The following is an 18,374-nucleotide window of genomic DNA, read 5'->3' as shown; positions in this document are numbered from 1 at the left end:
CCACAAGAGAGTGAATCATCTTGTTCCAGTGTGCACCACCAGCAGAGGGTGAGTCACCCTGTGGTCATATGTTGCTCCAGTAGGAACCGCAAGCCCTCAGAGATCCCAGAGCTCAATGTCTGCAACATGCAGGACCCTTGTACAAGGGTTTCTTGCCGACTCCAAGTCATTTGGGAAAATCACAGATTAGATCTTTCCTCGGGGATTTGACAAGGTGTATCAACCTGTAAATCATCTTGATTTGATGGAGCTTCCTTTCTCATCGACTTACCATATCCCAGATGATGTCTATCTGCTGGAGCAATTGACGAATACAGGATTCCTCAATAATCGAATCCCACCTTTGGTTGTTACAGAGAATCACAGTGGTATCCAATGTAAATCCAAACAACTCACCGAAGAGCTTTCGCAACCAGACTGCCTCACACAAGGTTATGCTAGCAACAATATATCCTGCTTCTGCGGTGCTCAAAGCCACCGACTTCTGCTTCCTACTCATCTAGGATATCGAAGCATATCCCAAGGTGAAACAGTACCCGGAAGTGATCTTACGGTCCACCACACTGCCTGCCCAATCAACATCAGTATATCCAAGTAGTCTCACATCTCCGGCAGTGTATCTTAATCCATGAGAGGTTGTGTCCTGAAGACATCTTAGAAGATTCCTAGCATCAATCCAGTGAGGCTCAACCAAATATGAGCTCACAATGCTAACTGCAAAACATATGTTCGGATGGAGGTTCACCAAGAACATCAATGTGAATGAGTTTTTGAAATTCAGAGGCATTTCCCAAGTCTGGTCCGACATCATTACCATATAACTTCTAAAAGTTAAGATCCTCGAGGTAGTCACAGGCTTGCATTCCATCATACTGAATCTTTCCAATATCTTTACCACATATTTTCCTTGAGATAGGAAAATTTCCCTGGCTTTTACCACACTTCAAGTCCTAGGAAGTAGTGCATCAGTCCTAGGTCTTTCATTTCAAATTCAGAGGCCAGCTCCCTCTTACATTTGTGAATGAGAGGGTTTGCACCTGTTAGAAAGAGGTCATCCACATACAACACCAGTATGAGAGGCTTGTCATCTTCAACCTTAAAGTAAATGTTGGGATCAGCTTCACTCCTAGTGAATCCCAGCTTCATCAAGTAGCTATCGATCCTCTCATACCATGCTCAGGGTGCTTGCTTCAGCCCATAGAGAGCTTTCTTCAACCTGCATACATGAGATTTTCGATCATAAATCTCAAATCCTTCGGGTTGTTCCACGTAGACCTCTTCTTTGATCGAGCCATGCAAGAACGCAGTCTTGACATCCATCTGATGTAGGTTCCATCCTTGTGAAGTGGCAAGGGCTATGATCGAGTGGATGGTCATATATCTGGCAACAGGTGCAAATATCTCATCATAGTCTATACCATCCTTTTGGGAGAAACCTCGAGCAACAAAACAAGCCTTATACTTTTCCGTGCTTCCATCTGCTGCATGCTTTATCTTGTAAATCCATTTGGAAGTAACAACAGTCTTGTCCTGGGGTCTGGGAACTACTTCCCAAACATCATTCTTTATGATAGACTCATATTCTTCACTCATAGCATCCTTCCATACTTGATGCTTGACGGCATCTGAGAATGACGAAGGCTCGTTTTGTATGATCGTGCTCATGATGGTCAGGTATCCTTGATACCTATTAGGTTTCTTACTTTCACGAAAGGTTCCTCGGGGTTCAGCATGTCCTTCAGCATCATCAAGTAACCCCTTAAGCCATGAAGGCCTCTTCCTAGAAGAGGAAGGCTCATATGGAGGAGGATCAATTGGATCCATGGGTTCTTCTACATCAGGCATTGATTCATCATCCTTTTCTTTCGGTTCCCTGGTGTCGGCTTCTTGAGAGCTCCTCAAAGTCGGAAGATTGATCACCTTTTTGAGAGCCATATCTTCATCAAAGGTGACATCATGACTAATTATGACTTCCCTTTGACCGGCTACATAGATTCTATAGCCTTTAGTATTTTCACCATAGCCCACGAAATATCCCTTCTTTCCAGATGCTCCCAATTTATTTCTTTTCTCTTTCGGCACATGAAAGTATACAGGGCTTCCAAAAATTTTAAAATGAGAAACATCAGGTTTCTTACCGGTGAATTTTTCTTCAGGAGTCTTGGAACCAAATGCTTGATGAGCGCATCGATTTTGTACATATACGACAGTGTTTGCAGCTTCAGCCCATAGAAACTTAGGAAGACTTTGATCATGTAGCATGGCCCGGACAGCTTCCATAATTGTGCGGTTCTTCCTTTCTGCCACACCATTTTGTTCAGGAGTATATGGTGGAGTAGTCTCCCTCTTGATGCCAGCCTCTTTACAAAAATCATGGAACTCATTAGATTTATATTCAGCCCCATTGTCAGTTCTTAATATCTTGATCTTCTTTTCGGTTTGATTCTCAATTAGGGTTTTGAAGTGTCGGAACCAAGGGAACACTTCATCCTTCTTTTTCAAGAAGTATATCCAGGTCTTTTGAGAATGGTCATCTGTAAAAGTGAGATAATGAGTATCCTCCCAAGGAGTTCACAGGCATCATACCTGATATGTCTGAGTGAACTAGTTGTAATATATCGGAGGTCTTGCTTTGACTTGAAGGGAATGGTCCCCTTTTGAGCTTTCCTTCGGCACATCCTGGACATACACCTTCTTTCTCTACTTGGAATTCGGGCATCCCTGTTACCATCTGTCTTACATCGGGTAGAGCTTTGTAATGAAGGTGGGCAAACCCCCGATGCCAAAGTTCGGACTAAAGAGTTGTGTCACAAGACATGACACCTAGCAGACTTCCATCGACCTGATATAATGAATCAACACTAAACCCAAGAGTAAAGGCATCTTTAACATTATTTTTCCATATACATACCTTCCCATTGCTAAAGATTACCTTGAAGCCTCTGTCTTCCATTGCCAAGATGGACACTAAGTTCCTTTTGAGGTCAGGTGCGTTTAATACATCCTAGAATTTCTAGCCTTCTTGAATGCTTGTCCTCTTCCTTGATTCCCAGCTCTCCTCTTACCTTTGTTGTTGAATTTGTCATTCCTTTGATTGCCATCAGAGGGATTTGGAGTTGCACCACTGCATACTGTACCATGCTTCTCTAATCATGATTATCATCATGTTGCCCATGTCCATGATTTTATCCATCATAATGCTGCTCAAACTAGTGTGCATCATCATCGTGCTATCTTATATGTCCATGATCTCATGTTTCCCTTTATGTCCATGATCTCATTTATCATGATGCTCATGATCTCATACATAGTGACTTGCTTTATTGCAAATGTAACATCGTCATTTTCTTCTAGCCTTAGGTCCAGCCTTTCCTTTTGATTTAGTCTCGAAATTATTTCTTTTCTTAGCATGAGAAGAAAAAGCAGCAGGAGGACCTTTAGGCAAGGGCATTTCCTGCTCTTCTACCCTTTTTTGTTCTTGAATGCATGTAGCCATTAATTCCTCAAAACTAGGAATTACATTATTGTTCAGAAGAGTAGTCCTGAACACATACCATTCAGATGGTAATCCTCCGAGAGTTGTGAGTGCCATTTCTCTATCAGTAATAGTTTCCCCAATAGATAGGAGATCGTTCTTGATCTCGATGATTCTTAAGAAGTATGCTTGCATACTTTCATCTTTACCCTTCTTGATTTCCCTCAGCTTATTTCTAAGAAACAAAACTTGATTTGCATCATTAACTTTAAATAAACTCACCAGTTCAGAGATGTAGGCCACCAAGTGCTTGTCAATAGAGTCCTGGATGATCTTCTATTGTTTTGACTTATTCATTTTTCCATTTGTTCCAGGCAGCAGCAGATGCATTTGATGAAGGCTCAACAATATTGCCTCTTACATGGTCCAGCACTCCTTGATCTTCAAGGGTTAGATCGATAGACATCTTCCATCCGTGATAGTCAGCTTTCTCACGGAGCTTTTCTTCGGTAGGAAAAGAGTGTTGAGGACCCCATAGTTCTTTTAGGATAGCCTTGCCAATCTTCTCTTCAATGATTGCTCTTGCTCTTGCTCGGGATTTGTCTTCACCTCAGCTCTGATACCATGTTAAGTTATGGTATGTTCTATTCTTATAACAGTTTACTTCTTTTTCTTATTATATTCCACCGATTAGAAATAACATGTACATAAAGTAAAGTGCAGATAGAACATTAAACGATCGACAGAAAACAAGCCAAGACAAGAGACACAAGATGTGGCGGCTAGCCAGGGACAAACCCCACAATGTGTGGGGAAACCCTTTGATCAAATCTTCTTTTATCTTCAATAATTCAGCAGAGAGAAATAGTACAATAAATCTGATTCATATCAGTAATAGCAAACCCTAGATCAGCAGCATCAGCATTAGCGACTTCATTATCAAACTAGGGCAGACCATATCTCACAAACCGACCGTCGGATTGACTTCATTCCACCACCAAAAGTTTCGGCTTCTAGAGGAGGTTCAGATGAACCTACAGTGCAGCTCAGATGAGGAGATCTTCTAGGCCACGCAAGTCAATCTTTACTTCTGCAGTTGCAGCTTCAGCTTCAGCAGTTTCCGGCTTCAAACTAGGGCAGTCGATATCTTGCAAACCGTTCGTCGGATTGACTTCATTCCACCACCAAAAGTTGCGGCTTTCAAAGGAGGTTCATATGAACCTATAGTGCAGTTCCAAAGAGGAGATCTTCTATGCCACGCAAGTCAATCTTTACTTCTGTAGTTGTAGCTTCAGTTTCAGCGGTTTCCGACTTCACATGTGTGAGAGAGAGAGACTCATTTCAGCGTAGTAGAGAAGAGACTCATATCTGCGCAGTAGAGAGAGAGAGATTTGATGAGATGAGTGTGTGTCCAAATGAGGAAAAGTCCTCTTATATTTATACACAACGTTGGTGGGTGAATAGATGTGACTGTTGGGCTTTTGAGCCTACATGAGTTTTAGGTCGACTTGATAATAATTCCATAATCAAAATAAATTCATATCTCCATGAATACTTATCAGAATCGGATGATATTTATATCAATCCTACACCTCTCGACGAGAGGAATCTAATAAAAATATTATCAGCCATGAATAAGATGACCCATATGAAGTTTTGCCCTGGTTGCCAATTTTAACAATTTCAAAGGCAAGTTCTGCACCCGCTGGATGGGCCCATATCAAATGGATGCAGTGTTCGACAATGGAATGATTAGACTAAGTACAATATATGAAAACCATAACTTGTTCCTGGTAAACGGACATCGTCTTAAATTATACCACCATCCAGCCTCTAAAGATGCTTTTGTTAAAAATCTTTCTGCTTCATCTGATTTAATGGTCATTGGAAAACAAGATACCCTCACTCTACTGTTAAATAAATAAATATATATCTATATATATATATATATATATATATATATATATATATATATATATATATATATATATATATATATATATATATTTCTATTTACTTGTTTATCTTTTGCAGGAACAACAAAGAAATATGGCGAGGAGAAATGTAACACTCGGCGCTGTCACTTCATCAGTCATTAAGATATTGTTATATTTCACTGGTGTGTACCACTAAGTGCTGTTACTACACTAAGTGTTGTTATTTCATTAAGAGTTGTTACTCCGTAACTAATGTTACTCTGTAGCTACCGTTATTCCACTAAGTGTCGTGACTCCACTAAGTGTTGTTACATCGTAGCTGTTGTTACTCCATAACTGTTGTTGCACCGTAGTTGTTGTTACTTCGTAAATGTCGTTACACCGTAACTATTGTTACTTCGCAACTACCATTACTCCACTTGTTTCGTTACTCCACAACTGCCATTACTCTACCTGTGTTGTTACTCCGCAACTATGGTTACTCTGTCGGTGCTGCTACTTCAGAATAGTTGTTACTCACTGTTGCTGTTACTCACTGTTGTTGTTACTCACTGTTGCTGCTACTCACTATTGCTGCTACCCACTGTGTTGTCGCTCCGCTAGGTAAGTCCGTAGGTATGTCTTCGTCATTTTATGGATTTAATTAAATATTCCAAAAAGGACAATTAAACGTGTCGAGGATGGCCATCATTAAGTGGGGGGGAACCATCATAGTGAATGACAACGTACCAAGAAAAATCATTTAGTGCACATAAATCCTGCCTAACCAAATCTAATGATTTCAGTACTCCGTATCATATTTTTAAAAGCGTTGGGATGCAGATTCATACACGCCAAGTCATATCAGTCATTGTCCCCACATGCCGCATTTAATTTTCAAAACACACCACAGTACCATCTTAACTTACCATTATTTCCAAGCGTACCAGTACTAGACTTGTCATTATTTCCATATGTACCAGTACTGTTCATCCGATTGTTCCCAAATCAACCATGACATTATTTCAATCTCCAACGGTTTGGAGACCTGTCACTCTCCCTTGCCAACCAACTGCAGTCGACGTGCTGATTCTGCCTTCACAACAATGGGTGGCCGATCTATTCGACATGAACCTAAGAACACAAGGGTAGTTCGGAATAATTGGGAGGTATGGCAGGTTTTCCAGAACGCAGGATGGGATGTGTATTTCGACAGGTTGAGGGGGTTAAATGAAGAAATGACAGTGGAATTTGCATTGAACTTGGGAGAAGGAGGCTCTCGGGTTCGCAGAATTGAGATCCCCATAACAAAAGAAATCATCACGGAAGTCAGTGGGCTTCCTCAAGTTGGGCCATGATGGTTTGTGAGAAGAACAACCCTTTCGGAATTCCTCGAGGCCTTCTTTCAAAGTAGAGAGAGTATAGCACAGAAATTTCAGGGGTATGACAGAAATTCGCTACCATATCCGTGGGGAGAAGTAGCAGAATTCGTCATAAAATATATGATGTGCAAAGGAAGATACTCCACCATCTTCAAATAACATCTTCGCATATTATCTCACCTGCGATTCCCACAGGCAGAATCTTTCTCCATTAATGTGCCCTACTTTCTACTAAGGAGCTTTCACTTAATGGCACATTCGGCTCAGGGGGCGTGACAGGTATTGGCGGTCATCACTCATCATGGGTTGGTTCGGCTACTAATAATGAACGCCATCAAACAGATCCTGATTTTGTGGGAGTTGTTTCAGGACTCCACGGAGGAAAAAATAGCAGCTGTTATGGCCGCTAGGACAGAAGAACCTGAAGCTATGGAGGAGGATCCTGTAGAAGATGATTATGTCGACCAAGAGGAACCAGAAGAAATGGAGATGGAAACAGAGGAACTGGGGGATGAGGTAGCTCCCCAAGAACAAGCAGAAATTATGGAGGCAATGGCAGATATGGGGGCTGATGCAGAAAGGCCCACTAGTACCACAAATGAGGCTGTCCCACAAGAACCAGCTTCACCCGTGGAACTAGTAGAGTAAGTTGATGATATGGCAGTCACGGGAGTAGACCCACAATAGACCAGTGTGGGCGAAGCGGTCGATATGGTGACCGAAGGAACCCCATAAGGATCTCCTGCCACCATGGAGATGATGGAGGATGAAAATCCAGTTGAGGAGGAGGTCATTACCACTCCGACCATGGAACTCGAAGAAGAGGAAGGAAAAAGACAAGAAGGGCCCATAGTTGAGGAAACCGTGGGACCTGTGGAAGAAGCAGAAGGAGAACCAGGGCGCGAGGTTGACACTGAACCACAAGAACTAGCATCAACTTTTGGGCCAAACATAGAAGATTCACCCCAATTCCCTTTCTTCACCTCGATTCCAAGAGGAGCGAGGGTAACGCGTTCCCCTCGACAGGAAGAAGAAAGAATATTTTTCAATTCCGGTGGCTCTGAATCTGTTACAAAGGCCACAAAATTACAGAGTGGAAGCCACTCAGGTGGCAGGTACCTTGGAGCAGGAAAGGAGAAAAGAAAGCCTAGAGGCTGGAGAAATGGGAGGAATCCCAACAGACACATCAGTGGGAGAGTATCTCGCCAGCACATCGCTAGTCGCAGTGCGTGTGCACGAAGAGGAAATCGTTGTTGGTGAAAAGGAGGGACCAAGTGAAACGGTCCAGACGAATGAGCCAACGATACAGTCAGGTGAGGGGACTGTTAGGCACGAAATAAGTAAAGAAGAGCAAGTAGGGAAGGAAAATCCCTCAGTTGACACAGCAGAAGATGTTTCAAGGTATTTTCCTCCGGCCAAGGAAATACTAGTTAAGCAAGAGTGGATAGAGCTGTGTGAACAATGAAGGCTTCCAATGAAGCAAAATTATCAGCTGCAGTTCAAGGAGATGATGCAGCTCAAAATGGAGGTAAGAAAACTAAGAAAGAAGGTGCACAGAATGCAAAAACAAATAAAGAAGCACAAGCGGCGAGCCAAAAAGGCCAAAACTATCGGGGCTGATGCAGAAACCCAAGTAGATCAGATAGTCATGACCTCTGCTGCCACTCAGACAGACCCGATTGAACGACTGTTTGAAGATCGGGAGTATGCCTTAACAGCTAAAATACAGTCCTAGAAATCTACTGTGGCTCAATACAAAAATGAGATTAGAAGGACTGAGGAAAGGGCCTCCACAACCATCTTTGGATATGTGGAGCGCATGGATGTTATGAGGTTACGACATGCGAAGCAGCAACTCAAGATGGAGCAACTGGAAAAGAAAGTGGCAGAACTAAAGGCCGACAAGGAGCAAATGTTCAATCTGGTGCAAGAGGTTATGGCATGTCGCCCCCTTGCTTCTTGTTACTCCTTATTTTTGCACGAACGTTTCCTCTTATTTTGCATGGAAAGTATTAAGAATGAGATCAACTATGAGATGGAGGATGGTGTGCAATTCCTCCAAATTTTGAGGAGTCACGATGTACCAACGCAACATCTGATGTGTGAGTTTTACTTGCACGGGTACCTACTGCAGTTAGACAAAGATTTTAACCCGGTCCTGTATGTGGGGGACATTCATTTAAGGGCCCTCACCTCTTACACTTTTAATTAGATTCACTGGCAGAAGGCTTGTAACACTTTTGAATCCAATCAAGTTACAAAGCCATTTATAGTAAGAGGGGAACATGAGAGGTTAGACACAATGTTCAATAAGCACAACAACTTTCTGGGGATTGAGGGAAACAAAGATAGAATGGTGAGGACACAAAGATGGTGTCTTGATCTTTGTGTCAAGCAACTCATAACATTTCAACAAGAGGCCCTTGGTTGCTGTCAGAGGTGGATGATGTCACCTACAGTTGTCCAGAACAGATAACCTTTTGGGGCACCAAATTTTGCACGAGTACTTACTAGAGTGCCCAGGTATGTGGCATGTGTCCAGACATGTGGGACCCAGTGGATGGGGCTCTAGTTTCAGTTTCCTATTCTCTGGTTGCCTGCCAAAATTTATACTCCATCTTATGATGTCTCGAAGGATTGGTGGAAGTAAGTTGTCCTTTCGGGTGGATTTAAAGTTCCAGGGACAGAAATTGCCACGGAATATGATCTTTCCCAGCTTCATGAAAGCTACAATCTACGGAACCTAGATTTGCGAGGGCAGCAAACTGCATGAGGACATGCAGATGGCTTGTTGGGGGGAGATGTTGGGTACCAAATCAAGCCACCTGTTGGGACTCAGAAATGTCATATTTTCATCCACCTTTTTGTTCACTATTCCTTACATTTCATCATCCCATTAACCTTTTATCATATCATTTTCATACATACATTTGGGTTTCTCCTTCTTATTTTCCATTTTATTCATTTTTGTATTACAAGTGAATTTATGATTAATTATTAGAAAATATACATATTTTTATATATCTCTCAAGAATATGTGAGTTTTGTGATGTGTAGGAAATATGGGAAGAATTAATTCCAAGAGACTTATCCATATCTCCTCCACCATATTAAGGAGATAATTATGCAAGCCTATTCCTAAGGAGAAAATCATGGAGGATTTGGTTGGCATATCTTATCGAATTCCTAAGGAGAAAATCATTGAGGATTTGGTTGACATATCTTATCCACGATATGTGAGAGATTTGTGGAGGATTCAAAGGGATCATATTTTGTAATAATGGGAAAGTAGTTAAAAATGCTTGAGAGATTTGTGGGATCATATCTTGTAATAATGGGAAAATAGTTGAGAGTGCTTGAGAGAATATTGGATATGTAATTATGGGAAGGTTATCTTCCTCATGTATATAAGAGAGTGCTCTCTCTACATTAGAATAATGAATAATGAATAATGAATAATAGAGAATGGAGATTAACTTTGATTCATATTCTTTTATTGTTATGCTTTCATGTTTTGTAATTTGATTCTTGTAATATAATTTGATATACTTTTATTATTGTGAGCTCACATATGTTGTTTTTCATTCAATTCTTCACATGTTGTATTGCTTTTCCTTTATGCAATTTCCTTCTTTCATAGTTAATGTTTCAATGCCTTCTTAGATTAATTTGATTCTAGTAATTTAGATTAAATTAGTTCCACTTCAGTCCTGCATATATATTTCATGTCTCTCATAAGTCTATGAACCTCGGATTGACAAATTAAATAGTTGGGTAGGTACTACAACAGAATTAAACGAACATATTTTCACCCAACATTTTGGCACCGTTGCCGGGGAGGCACGATGGATTGAAGTTTAGTTTGATTTTTCATGCAAGTGTGTTTAGACATGATCCTAACTACGAGGTGTTAAGGCAATAAGACGTGGGGAACAACCTACGCATCGCATTCGAGATACCGTAAAGAGCTTGACCTCTTATGGATCAGGGTATGTAGGGTGTGTTTACATTTATGCAGGTGTGAATTTCAATTTCTGCAAGTGTGTTTGATTTTCACAACTGTGAAGAGTGTTTGATGAAGTCATGGTTCATGGTTGTAATTGCAGAATTCAATTACTAAATTAATGAGTAGTCCTTGTAAGAGGGTTTAATTGAGTATTGAATTCAAGATTATTTCTGTGGTCCTTTTGTTTTTAATTCAATTTTTTTTAGTATTCTGTTTTTTTTTTAGAATCTCTTTCAACATGGTTTAACAATGAGTTTCAGCTTGGAATTACTCACTCAGATCCTAGCAGAAGTCGGGATCTCTTCTTCCTTGGAAGAGGAGATCTTGACAAGAATTAAAGGTTCAACTACTCCCCAAGAAATAAACGAAGATTCAACATCTGAAGAATCCTGCATATCTGATGGCGAACAATCATTCAAACAGGAATTCGAGGAAGAAGAATAGCAGATCGGAGAAGAAGAAGAGGAGTTACAACATGATCTAGGTGAGAGAAACTATGCCTATCAAAGCTTTATCGAACAATGGTTCCAGGTAAGTACTAGATTAGATTCATCTTTTTATTTTTTAGTTGATTTGCAGTTACAGCAACTAGACTCATTCTCCATAGAATATTTTCATTTTTCATTTGAAAAATTGGTACTGAATATATTGTTGGTACTGCTACGTGAATGGCTTCATTGGAAGTTTAATTACACGTAACTAATTTTTTTCTAATTAGTATAAAGTAGGTAGGCTTTCATTTTTAGTTTTTGCTTTCATTTTCAGTTTTGCTTAGAATAAGTATGCTCTCCTCCGCACTTCGTGCGATCGCGAGGATCAGAAAATAGGGATGATTTAGACTACTTTCAAGAATAAATAAATGTTTTGCACTATGCTGGATCAAAACATCTTTCAATATGCAAATCATTGTGTCCATTTGTTAAAAAAATTAAGTCCAGAGAAAGTTTAGTTTCTTTCTATTTTTTCATTGATTAAAAGAAAAAATATATTTACAAAAAAAAGAAAAAAAAAATAACCATTTTTGTTTTTAATGATAAGGTTAATTTCCTTTTTTTATATTTTTAAATACAAATAAAATAACATAAAATAATAAAAAATAACACAGTCAACCACTGCACTCATAAATAAACAAAAATTTGGAGCCATGGGGATCGGGTGCTTGCCTTCAAGCTTGCTAAGGTACGTTTTCTGTATCTTCTTTTTGACTTTGTTTATTATACAAGGGTAGTGTCGGCATCTTATGCTCTTCAGTCCATCCCACACATCATTCTCATTCTCCAACTTCAACCTCAAACCCTCTTCTGCAATAGCCCTCCTGGGTGATGCCGAGGTCATTGCTAATGGGGAGTCTTCAGTTCGAATCTGCGGGTCTTCACCCACACATGCAGGGCATCTCATGTATAGGAGACCTGTTACCCAACTTGTTTGCTGTAGAATTTGACTCGGCCCAAAACAAGGAGGTCATGGACATTAATGCTAACCATGTGGGTATTGACATAGAGAGCTTGATCCCTTCAAAAACTGCTGATGTTTCTGAAATGGAATTGACCCTCAATGATGGAACTCAATTGCACACTTGGATAGACTATGATGCAAGGTCCAAGGTTCTAGAGGTCAGGCTGAGTAAATCTGGTCTGATTAGGCCCTCTGCTCCCCTGATTTTGCACTCTGTTGATATATGGAAGGATGAGATGTGTGTGGGGATTTGCTCCTCCAGTGGGGATTCATCTCAGAACAATGCAGTTTACTCGTGGAGTTTCACTAGCAGCCCTTTTCATTGGCCCCAGCACTCTCATCCCGTGAACCCTCAAGCCTTCTCTCAGAATGGAAGGAGTTCTTTCCACCGGAAGCTGCTAGGAGTGGCTCCATCACTCAAGCCATGTTTATTGACATATTCCTTCAACCGGTTCACAATTGTCTCCGTTGGATTCTCTACCACTCCATGAAATTTTGTGAATCCTGTCACATGGATTTTAGTTCTGGGTGGCCCCTCTGATCCCATTTTCTCACTTCTGGATGTCCGAAGAAAAATTCACCGGCCCCCAATCCCAATTTCCGCTGCCCTGATGAAATGGGCTGGCAGCCTCAAAGGACTCCCATCTTTCTTGAGGGCGGTGACATTCCGTTGTTCTGATGATTTTGGTCGGTTTGTTTGTAATTATGTATACTATCACTCACTTTGATATGCTGCCAATAATGGCATCAAATCTCTGTTTGTACATGTCCCTTTGTTTTCAAAGGTGGATGAGGAAATTCAAATGCAGTTTATTAAATCAGTTTTGGAGGTATTGGCATCTATTTGATACATTCTTGATGTATTTTATTCCTGTGGAAAACAATGCGACTTGTGTACAAATTCTTCTGTTTCATAATCATCCATTTTGCAATTCTTTCAAGTTCCATAAGATATCTATCCTGTGATGAAAGTGTCACACCCAAGATCCAAAGGTATATGGAAAATTCTCTTCATCCATATCAACGATTTGTGTTAAATAATATGAATCTTATTATCAGTGCAAGCAGATGAATTTGATTTAACAAAAAATAAAAAAATAAAAAAAATAATAATCATAATAATAATAATAATAAAATAAAATTGGCCTCATTCATAAACTCACTACTTGTTCCATACCAAATACAATGCCTTTTCAAATGTTTTCAATCAATTTTCCTGCAAACCAATAAAAACATTTTGAACAAGTATTGCACAATCATGAGTACATTGCATGGGGACATGGAATATTTCTAGTTGGGGGGGAATAAAAGTATTTTTTTTTTCTGAATTTGTGGGCAAAAGTTAGGATCCATGTACTAACAAGTGAAATGAGATTGGTGTTATGTGTAGGTCAACGAAAACCTTATCCAGAAAGCTCAACATTATGATACGACACCCTTTTCATCCACAATTAGAGTAACTTCGAACAATAATTAAAAAAAATGGACATTTCATAAATTCTTGGAAATGAGCTAATTTGTTTTTGAGTCACTTCATACAGGAATTATTGATGGAGATGGCACACAAAGGTGACAATTTTTATGTAGGAATGGTGCTAAGTTTTCAGAGTATGCAAAAGTGATTTTTTGAAATCACAATGAAACGTGCATCATTGGATGCTTGAAGGAACTAATTCTTCACTGCACATATCATGACATTTTCCACTACACAAAAATCCTTTTGCCTTCTTCCTTCCAAGCAGTTACAGCAGCATGCATTTTGATCTATGAGAGTACCACAGTTCCACTTCCAGCATTTATCTTTTCCATGATTCAGCATCAGCAGTTCAGATTCCTTCATTTCCCAGGATCCAATTACATCAGTCACATTTTCTTGATCCAACAGTAGTAGCAGCTACATTCCTATTGCATCGTTCATCATTCTTGGGTAAGTAGAGGTATGTTGTTTTCTAATCTTTAATCATGCAATTCCTTATATGCTAACTTGAATATTTTGGAAAATTCCCTCACCATGCTACATTTCCTTTCATGAGCCATGTCAAGTTGCATGAGGACATGCAACCAATTTAGTTGATGGGGGGAGAACTATATTCACTACATATTCACTTCCATGATTCCATTTCTTCACCACTATCACTCCATTTACCATTCACCAACATTTATTTTCCAATGATACTTTGTTGCACTTTTCTTCATACGCAATATTGGCATGCTTCATTAATATTACAAAAGGGCTTTCTTATGCACATTATGATTTCCAGTGAGTGTTTACATTATTATTGAAGAAAAGAGAACAGAAAACGAAATGAAGGTTGTTAACACAAGAACCAACATTCTTTGTATTCATGGTTGTCACACAAGAACCAACCATAAGAAAATGTAAATTGTTACTCATGTCTTTCACATATCCTGGAAACATTCATTATCAAAAGACATCATCATGTAAAGCCAAAGTTCAAGATGCCAAATGTTCTTAAAGAGACCCATGCATGGTTGCATGAGGACAAGCAACAAGTTCAGTTGGGGAGGATGTTGGGACTCAGAAATGTCATATTTTCATCCACCTTTTTCTTCACTATTCCTTACATTTCATCATCCCATTAACCTTTTATCATATCATTTTCATACATACATTTGGGTTTCACCTTCTTATTTTCCATTTTATTCATTTTTGTATTACAAGTGAATTTATGATTAATTATTAGAAAATATACATATTTTTATATATAACTCAAGAATATGTGAGTTTTGTGATGTGTAGGAAATATGTGAAGAATTAATTCCAAGGGGCTTATCCATGTCTCCTCCACCATATTAAGGAGATAATTATGCAAGCCTATTCCTAAGGATAAAATCATGGAGGATTTGGTTGGCATATCTTATCCAAGATATGTGAGAGATTTGTGGGATCATATCTTGTAATAATGGGAAATTAGTTGAGAGTGTTTGAGAGAATATTGGATATGTAATTATGGGAAGGTTATCTTCCTCATGTATATAAGAGAGTGCTCTCTCTTCATTAGAATAATGAATAATGAATAATAGAGAATGGAGATTAACTTTGATTCATATTCTTTTATTGTTATGCTTTCATGTTTTGTAATTTGATTCTTGTAATATAATTTGAGATAGTTTTATTGTTGTGAGCTCACATATGTTGTTTGTCATTCAATTCTTCACATGTTGTATTGCTTTTCCTTTATGCAATTTCATACTTTCATAGTTAATGTTTCGATGCCTTCTTAGATTAATTTGATTCCAGTAATTTAGATTAAATTAATTCCACTTCAGTCCTGCATATATATTGCATGTGTCTCATAAGTCTACGAACCTCGGACTGACAAGTTAAATAGTTGGGTAGGTACTACAACAGAATTAAATGAACATATTTTCACCCAACACCACCTTTTTGACCATTTCCATTACCCTTTTTGACCTTTTTATACTCATTTACCTATGTTGTTATGTTAAACTTACAAGGTAAATACCCCCTTACTTGTCCAATCTGTATATTTTAATTAATGAAGTAAAAATGCGCGGAGTCTATCTATTTGCGGTACTGAATTATGTGTTTGACCACAGCGTGGAGAACAGGAACCCTCACTTTGACATATCGCAACAGATCTGGTAACGGCCAGCCAGAAGGAAGTCGCACAGCTTGGGGAATAGGCTCTCTAAACTATTCTTAGGCCTTCTTGCTATCTTAGACATTTGATGCTGATACCGTTTCAACTGATGTACATCTTTGTATCTATAGTTACTATGTTTCTAGAAGATCTGTTAATATCCCTCGCTGTGTATAAATTTTCGACTTAGTTACCGAAGAATCCACAGTAAGAACCATTTTCTTCCAACATTTCAAATCCCAACCAGGATCCATCATCAGGACAACTTGAATGCTTGATAGAAGAAGAGCTTATTTGAGGGATTAAATAGTAAGAAAAGAGAGATTTAAGAAAATGCAGGTCACCGGCTCTTCTTGTTATCTTCGCTCTAATTTTTTCGAGTAAAATGATTTCACTCCAGGTATCCCCTCCGTATAGGGAAATGATTCTGGATTTAAGACCTCTGTGGTTTATTACTTTCGTTAGTTACCGGAGAATCCACAGATTTTCTGCCAAAGTTTCAAATCCCAACCAGGATCCATCATCAGGACAACTTGAATGCTTGATAGAAGAAGAGCTTATTTGAGGGATAAGAGAGATTTAAGAAAATGCAGGTCAGCGGCTCTTCTTGCTATCTTTTCTCTAATTTTCGAGTAAAATGATTTCACTCTAGGTATCCCCTCCGTATAGGGAAATGATTCTGGATTTAAGACCTCTTTGGTTTATTACTTTCATTAGTTACCGGAGAATCCACAGTAAGAACCATTTTCTATGTATAAATTGCAGGTTGTTCCTGTGAATGGGGGTTCTCCCATAATTGTTGTAAAAATTTGTTACCAATTAATAAAAGATCATCTATTTTGTTGTTCTAGTCTTTTCTGTGGCTAATGCAGCCCTAATCAGAGAGCTGGGCCCACTCTTCTGATCAGGTGTTGCGTCTTTGTGTGTGTGTGTGATTTATCAGTTTATGTTGATGTTGCAGTTCTTTACTATTTATACTTATTTCTGTAGTTCTGTAAATTCTTAATCTTACAGTCATGTTTTGAATCTTAACCCATGAGCCCTTGGTTAGAAAGGATTATGCGTTTGCCCCTACATATGCCTTGCGCGTTGCCTTGAAAATATACGCACCCAGATTGATAAATTAATGTCAGAACAAGGTGGATAAATCACCGCCACCTTGATACCAACACTAAGTATCCTTTGCTCTGCACACTTCTACTCCTTCTTTCCATTCATTACAGCATCCTCACTACCCCAGCCAACAACATGATATAAGAATCCTGAGGGAGAAGCAGCTACAGGACATCTTGTAGGAAATCCTGTAGCAGCCTATCCCACAGAATGCCAATCACCAGCAACAGGTCTTCACTAGGATGATCTAGGAGCTCCACAGCAGTAACAACATCAGATATTCAGCCACAGATACCTACAAAAGCAAAGAAACCATTAGCAAACAGCAAGATGAGGAAGAAGAATGGCATGCAGCAAATAAGCAACACAACACCTCTGGTCTTCGACAACTGCAACATGGCATCGAAATCACAGGTAAGTATCCCGCTCGCTCACTAATATGCATCATGTAGTCAAAAGTTGTAAGGGTTACGAGATATTTGGTTTATAGGTGAAAACATGGCTAGTTAACTTGGCCACCTTGGTTTAGTCAGCACATGCAAAAATAGGTGTCCTCTCACACGTCGCTACAGTCATCTCAAAGATAGAGAAGGCGTAGGAAAAAATCAGTTAAACTACAGATCTATGAGGTGGACGCTGATTACGAGGAGTGGGAAATGATGAGGTGGTAGCAGGGACCAACAGTCCAAAAATGGCAACATGCCTTTGCTCCTAGCACACCACCTCACCCCGAAACACCATAAAGGGAAATAAAACATCGTTCCCATGCATTCATGCATTTCACCTCCTTGAAACTCCCTCACTCAAATCTCTCTCATAACCCAGGCCACCCACTAGAAGAAAAGATCCATCATTCTACATAGAAATTCCTATAGGAGAATGCATAGGAATTCCTACAGGATACAGTCTATAGGATACAGTCTACAGGATACACAGAGACAGTCTACAGGATAGGCAAAGAAGATTTCAAGAGGGGATATCACGGGAATTGGCCAATGCAACTATTCTAAAGAGGTAGGCTCTAAAATTTCATCCCCCTTTGCAAGAAAATACACCAGGGATACTTTAAAATCTAATGAATCTACCAATTGTGAGAAGTAAATTACATACACAGTCAACTCTGTTTTGCTCCTGCATTTGAAAAATTGTGTCAACCCTCTCATTTTCTCCTCAAGCTTAAACCAACAAGACAACAAGAGGGTTTAATAGAAGAGACCCACAAACACTGTGAGAATACAACAACACCCCAAGGTGCTTAAAATCTTTACAAGACACAATTGGATGGGGTTTTTTGAAAAATTCATAGGGTATGATGATGAGGTGGCTCAAGAATTTACTCACTCCCTCACTCCACACACCAGAATCCATGCCACTATTTTAGTAAGGGGCCTCACTATAGAT

General features: G+C 39.4%; 1 pseudogene; it reads left to right on the top strand.

Moving 5' to 3' along the window:
• The first annotated feature begins 11,923 nt into the window (after nucleotides 1-11,923).
• Nucleotides 11,924-12,725, top strand: LOC149174008 (L-type lectin-domain containing receptor kinase VII.1-like; annotated as a pseudogene).
• Nucleotides 12,726-18,374: the final 5,649 nt, after the last annotated feature.

The sequence above is a fragment of the Pinus tabuliformis genome, chromosome 4_1, assembly GCF_031772625.1.
Source record: "Pinus tabuliformis cultivar Carrire ecotype Pingquan chromosome 4_1, CPIR1, whole genome shotgun sequence".
Classification (NCBI taxonomy): domain Eukaryota; kingdom Viridiplantae; phylum Streptophyta; class Pinopsida; order Pinales; family Pinaceae; genus Pinus; species Pinus tabuliformis.
This window is presented reverse-complemented; position numbering and strand designations above follow the sequence as displayed.